Below are 6,130 nucleotides of genomic sequence, written 5' to 3' on the forward strand. Positions count from 1 at the left end.
AAATACGGCATGGACTAAATACGAAATCTAGGATTCTAGGACCTATTTACTACCAAATTCTATTACTATAGGCCTACTCTCTTTCACCTATTATTTCCGACAGTTTCCTGTAAATTCCGTCCAAATCCGATTCCTACGTCCAACCATACGCTGCACGCACCATTGCTTTCGCGGCGCGACTAGCTGTTGCACGCTTACACGATATATACGTGTACGTGCGTGTAACCGCGTGTACGTGCGTGCACCCGCGTGTACGTGTGTGTATCTGCGTGTACCCGCGTGTACGTGCGTGTACCGCAGCGCAACCGCGCTCCAACCGGTGCGGCCGCGCGGGCCGCAAGTTAATATCACGTGACTCGCTTGACCTGCTGCTATTGGTCGGTTACATAGAGCCGGTGTGGAACTTTACACAGCCACTATACTAGTCCGCAGACGCTGTGCAATCTGCCACACGTGGAAGAAAATATCAAACGCGTGTGATATTTTCCACACGCAAGAAATCGATGCGTTTGCATGCGCACACGCTGTGTTTTGTGCGGCGCCATCAGCCACGCGTGGCCGATGGCGCAGCACAAAACACAGCGTGTGCGGCGGGCTTTAATAACATTGTAAATGTAAAAGTAAATAATAAAACATTATATTACATGCAGTCATGAATGTTCGTTTAATTGCTATGACTTGCACTGACTTGCACATCAAATACTTTATCAGTTTAAACCATAATTTAAGAAACTATAATATTGTAAAAGTAAATAATAAATCATTACATTGTATTACAGTCACGAATGCTTCTCCTTATAATTGTTATTACTGTCTCATGGCATATGTTATGAATATGAGTTTAAAAGTAAGTTCGAAAACAATAATGTACGTAGTTCCTTTATTTGTTACCTCTTAAACATAAAATACTTTGTCAATTTTAAAAATAGAAACATTACAACGCGTGAATAAATTTCCCCATGGGGGTGTATCCAATGTTATTTCAGAATATAGCACAGTCAGTGCAAATGAAAGTGTTATTTTTTGATTCCATCAGTCCATATTGTTCATTGATTGCACGCACGCGTCGTTCAAAATTGTTGCCGTGGAATACCGAACACCAGCAAAAGAGGATACACGAAACCGATCGTACTGCGGGCATCCGTGGAATGCTACGATGCTGCAGATAACGCATGTAGTTCGAATAGGACCTGGTTTTTGAATACGACCTGGTTATGGAAGAACTTAAAGCAGGAATGAACGACACAGAAAACCGAAACAGAAACCGACACAGAATTATTGAGGATCACGCTGCGACAGGCATAGGCTTAGATACAAATATCTCGAAAAATTGCCTAAATATCTTTCCGGAAATTCTCCAAAAAATCTCTAAATATCTTAAAAAATTTTCTAAATCTCCCCCAAATTTTTCAAAATATCTCAGTTATTTCAACGTAATGTCTTTTAAACATTTATTTTGTGCAAAAAAAAATTGTCCAAAAATTTTGGAAACAGTTTGCACCGATGGATGGTTTTTCTTGACAGAAAAGGACAAACTTATCCTTACAAATCCTTAATATTTGAGAAAATTGTGTTTTATCTTTTAAATTTTCTAAATATCTAGATTTTTCTAAATATTCCGAAAACTTCTAAATATCTAAAACAATATCCGGATATTTGTATCTAAGCCTATACAGACAGGCACAAGGCGCTGAAATATTGATTGGACAGCGTTGCCAGGGGCAACCAGATAGTCCAGGCTAGGCGGAATGGTCATAATAGAGTAAGTTTTTGCTGTTTCTGGTCAATTTTCGGGTGCTGATTCCAAATCCGATGTATGCCAGGCTGCCAGCTCGTAAGTGTTGAGCATTTTTTTCTAGAGCACAAAATCCAAAATGTCCGCCGGAAAATACACTTTTTTTTAAATAACGGCGACAATATTGAATTTAGACCCCAATTATGTATGGCACATGTATATAAACTTGGCTATTGCGGACATTTTGGTACCAACACCATTTTTGTATCTGGTGTAGTTCTTGAGATATGAACTTTTCATGGTTTTTCTTTTTACGCGATAGCGCCAATTCCCAACGTGAGTAGGCTGGGCTATGTTTAGGGACATATATAACATGTTTTAACAATTTTTCAACAATTCAAACCATCTGGTTCCAAATCTGATGTATGCCAGTTAATACAGGTTGAGCATTTTTGCTCAATAAAAACAATTAAAAATGGCAGCCAAAAACCTTATAGCAGCCATCGATTTTAGTTCATAAGTTCGTATCTCAAGAACTACACCAGATAGAGTAATGGTATTGGTATCAAAATGTCCGCAATACCTAAGTTTATATACATATTCCATACATACTTGGGGTCTAAATACAATATTATCGCCGTTATTTTAAAAGTGAATTTTCTGGTGGCCATTTTGGATTTTGTGCTCTAGAAAAAAATGCTCAACACTTACGAGCTGGCATACATCGGCTTTGGAATCAGCACATAAACATTGACAGGAAACAAAAAAAACACATTATAGTACTAGAGCTAGTTCGGATACGGCTGCATGCTGACGTCATTTGACGCCATTTGACGCCATAGCGTCAAAACGTGGCGTTGGACGAAAACGTGACATAGCCTATATTACTCCCAGGGTCAAAGTACCCCAAGGTACCAAAATTTGGGGTCGATCCGTCGAGAGGCGGCGGAGTTCACTTGCCGCAAACCACACTCGCACACAGATTTTCACATTTATATAGTAGATCTATAGAGATCAATGATGAACATTGAACAATCGAGATGTCGCGGTTCGGTAGTCGGTACGGTACAACGCTGCAGTTTTATCTTTTTATAGTATAATTGTATAGTTATGAAATATATAAGTAGAGCCTACAATTTATAATATATAATTATATTAATAGTCTATGAATTATAGGCGCTTTACCTTTTATCGCTTTCCGCGGCAGTGCGTTACTAAGTTTACGAGTGCCACGGGCCATTGCGCGTTCCCCTCGAAATATAGGCCTAATTGTATCAAGAGCTAATAATACCTAAAGGTTTTCATTGTCAAAAAGCACTTACGCATATATGCATTTGGTTTTTCATAATAAATTTAGTAGGTCTCAGAGGAGAGATAGTGAATATAGAAATAAGTTGTGGATATAAAAATCAGTTAACCATAACCCTAATCCTAATCCTAATCCTAACCCTATCCATAATTCTAAAATAAAACAAAATTAGCCAAAAATAATAAAAAATAAAATAAATAAGAGACAAAATTAGCCAATCAGAGCCGTACCTAGCGGATCACTATCACTCCCCTGTGCAAAATTCTAATAAATTGTATGGCACAGTCTTTGATGCCTTTGATGCCACTTGACTTAGGCGAGCTCAAAAGTTCACACACCCAGCTAACACATAACGCTCGCATACTAATAACACATACACATATATATACATAGGCCCCTACTATATAATTATACATGGAAGGAGATAAAGAAAGAGAGAGAGCGCGCGAATAGGAATGGGAATGGAAAGGGAGGAGATGGGCGCGTCTGTACGCATATATGCGTAAGTGCTTTTTGACAATGAAAATCTGCTTTCTGCCCCCTTATTAGGACAAGGAAGAGCTCACCGATTTTTTAATAGCAGGAACCAGCCCCGTACCCAAGAGGGGGGGGGGTTCCAGGGGTTCCCGAGCTATCAAAAATCATAAAATAATAAATATATGTTTAAAATAATATTGAAAATAATTTTAATTTTACATTCACCTATCAAGAGTATACATAATAGAGATTATCTATAGAGATTATTAATAGAGATCTCTATTATGTACTTTTTAATGTATATTTATCAGTTCATGTATAATAATAATAAATTATTAATGATAATTAATGATATGAAAAAACGTTTTCTAGAAGAAAACTGTTAAAATGCACCAGAATGCACCATTTTTTAAATTTCACAATTTTCCCGACGGGGCATGCCCCCGGACCGCCCTAATATCGCTTCGCGCGTTTGGCGCTCGCAGTCACCCTCACACCTTTGATTTGGAACCCCCCTTAGGCCAATCCTGGGTACAGGCCTGGGAATAGTGCCCGGGCTACCCCACTGGCTTGAGAGTACTACGGGGCGGATAAAAGTGAGAATGAGTGGCTTAAATTAATTGTTTAGTTATGCGCATGGCCAGGCTATTGTTCCTAATGACTGGTTCTAATTGACTGTTCCTAATTGTTCTAATTAGCTGCGTTGCTCGATCAGGGTGATAGAGCTCGCCAAATAGGCCTACCGATGTTTTATTCGTAATATCTACGCATCATTCGGGCAGACTTATCCATTTCCTACGAAACTTGTCCCGTTGTGCGCGCGCGTGCCCACTACTGCGTGGTTGTTTCTACAATAAATTACGCCAAAAATCATTTTAATTGCCCGATTAGCTGGCCGCGTAGCGAACCTTCAATTATCCACGAGACAATGGCACGCATGTGTGCCTGTGTGGGTGCGCGCCAACATGTGCGTGCGTGCGTGCCAGCGTGTGCGTGCGTGTGTGCGTACGTGCCTGCGAGAGTACGTGGAGCGCGTGTGTATGTTGCCGTTTAATACAAGTTTGACTATATATATTATAAATAAATAAATAAATATAATATATTATAATATGTAAATAATTATATATAAATATATAAATATATATATAATATATTAAATATATATATATATAATAAATTGGGAGAGAAAAAATAAACAAGATGTAGAGGGAGATGTGTGTGCGTGCACGTGTATGTATGTGTTTATGTGTTTATGTGTGTATGTGTGTATGTGTGGTATGTTGTGTTAATGTGTGTATTTTGCATGTGTGTATGTGTGTATTGTGTGTATTGTGTGGTATGTGTGTATGTGTGTATGTGTGTATCGTGTGTATGTGTTGTATGTGTGTATGTGTGTATGTGTTGTATGTGTGTATGTATAGTGTGTAATGTGTGTATGTTGTGTATGTATGGTATGTGTAATGTGATGTGTTATAGCATGTGTATGTATGTATGTGTAAGTATGTGTATGCATGTGTATGCATGTGTATGTATGTGTATGTATGTGTATGTGTAGATGTGATATGTGTATGTGTATGTGTATGTGTATGTGTATGTGTATGTGTATGTGTATGTGTATGTGTATGTGTATGTGTATGTGTCTTTATGTGTATGTGTATGTGTATGTGTATGTGTATATGTATGTGTGTGTGCTGTGTGTGTGTGTGTGTGTAGGTGATGTGTGTGTGGTGTGTGTGTGTGTGTGTGTGTATGTATAGTATGTGTATGTGTATGTGTACTGTGTTTGTGTGTGTGTTGTGTGTGTGTGTGTGTGTGTGTGTGTGTGTGTAGTGTGAGAGAGAAGAGAGAGAGAGAGAGAGAAAGAGAGAGAGAGATAACACGGTGGAGTAATAAACTACTAAGTTGCGTACCATGATTCGAATGGCCACGATGTCAGACGGCCGTATTGCGTAGGAGGTCGCGTCATAACCGTGGCTACCGAGTGACAGCATTGCTTGAAGTCAATGGCTGACGAGCACAGACGGCTAGCCAAAATGAGCTATTACACCGATCTGCGCAGGAAAATAACATACACGACAATTTACAAAAATAAAAAACGAATGGCACTGTTCAGAAATTAGTTGGGGAATCTGGTTTAAGTTTCTAATCAGAATATTCGAATCTCTCTCTCTCTCTCTCTCTCTCTTCTCTCTTTTCCCTCTCTCTCTCCTCCTCTCTCTCGTCCCTTTCTCTCTCTCTCTCTCTCTCGTTCTCAATCTCCTCTCATCCTCTCTCTCTCTCTCTCTCTCGACTCTCTCTCTCTGCTCGTTCCATCTCTCGTCTCTCTCCTCTCTGTCTCTTCCCTTCTCATGCTCTCTCTCTCTCTCTTAAGTCTCTCATCTCTTCTTCTCTCTCTCTCCTCTCTCTTCTCTCTCTCTCTCTCCTCGTCTCATCTCTCTCTCTCTCTCTCTCTCTCTCTCTCATCTCTCTCTCTCTCTCTCTCTCTCTCTCTCTCTCTCTCCTCCTCGTCTCATCCTCTCTCTCTCGCATCTCTCTCTCCCTCTTCCTCTCTCTCTCTCGTCTCTCTCATCTCTCTCCATCTCTCCCTCCTACCTCTCTCTCTCTCCTCA

The 6,130-nt window shown here is 39.7% G+C and overlaps 1 protein-coding gene across 2 annotated transcripts in view; it reads right to left on the reverse strand.

The window, feature by feature from the left end:
* LOC106807212 (rac GTPase-activating protein 1-like) overlaps positions 1-6,130 on the reverse strand; it is a 30,612-nt gene that overhangs the window by 11,731 nt on the left and 12,751 nt on the right. The window lies entirely within an intron of this gene.

The sequence above is a fragment of the Priapulus caudatus genome, unplaced genomic scaffold (assembly GCF_000485595.1).
Source record: "Priapulus caudatus unplaced genomic scaffold, Priapulus_caudatus-5.0.1 Scaffold201, whole genome shotgun sequence".
Lineage (NCBI taxonomy): Eukaryota > Metazoa > Priapulida > Priapulimorpha > Priapulimorphida > Priapulidae > Priapulus > Priapulus caudatus.